Raw genomic sequence first — 670 nt, 5'->3', positions numbered from 1 at the left:
TTCTATAAAATAGACAAATTTTCAACTAAAATAGACACTTTTTCATTACAAAAAATTAATCTTCAAACATATAAAATAAATTTTCAACGCAGTAGTTTAATTCTGAAAAAATGTGGTTTGAACTAAAATAATGTATCATTAACCAAAAAGAAGTGTTCAATTTCCTGATTTTCCTTGAATTTCGAGAATTCATTGACCTGTAGCAACCCTGAATATTTTTAATCAAGTGTTTATCGCCTTTTTTACCAAAGTATATTTTTAAGATCAGTGATTAAAACTAAAAATAAATAGAATTATGAAAATATGAAGTACTTTTTTGGCATACATTTTCCTTAAAATAACTTAAAGTCATTAGAAAAAAATTCTCTAAATATTGGAAAAGAATTTTAAAGAATTTTTTAAATCAATTTCTACTTAATCTTTATACTTTCTATTTATGTCTAAATAGTTTAAGACTAGTAATTTATTATTTCTAAAGTCTCATTCGATGATATTTGTTCCCTGTTTCGATAAAAAGAAAGGATTAATATATTATTTTAACTTTTTAGCTATTTGTATTCAAAAAGTAATTTTTTTGTTATTATTGTAAACTACTTACGTTGGCATAAAACTTAGCGACAATTTCAAACTTCGACCTGCATTACTTTTACGGGATGATAACTGTCCTTTT

Source organism: Belonocnema kinseyi, chromosome 8 (genome assembly GCF_010883055.1).
Source record: "Belonocnema kinseyi isolate 2016_QV_RU_SX_M_011 chromosome 8, B_treatae_v1, whole genome shotgun sequence".
Lineage (NCBI taxonomy): Eukaryota > Metazoa > Arthropoda > Insecta > Hymenoptera > Cynipidae > Belonocnema > Belonocnema kinseyi.
Note: the sequence above shows the minus strand (reverse complement) of the source record.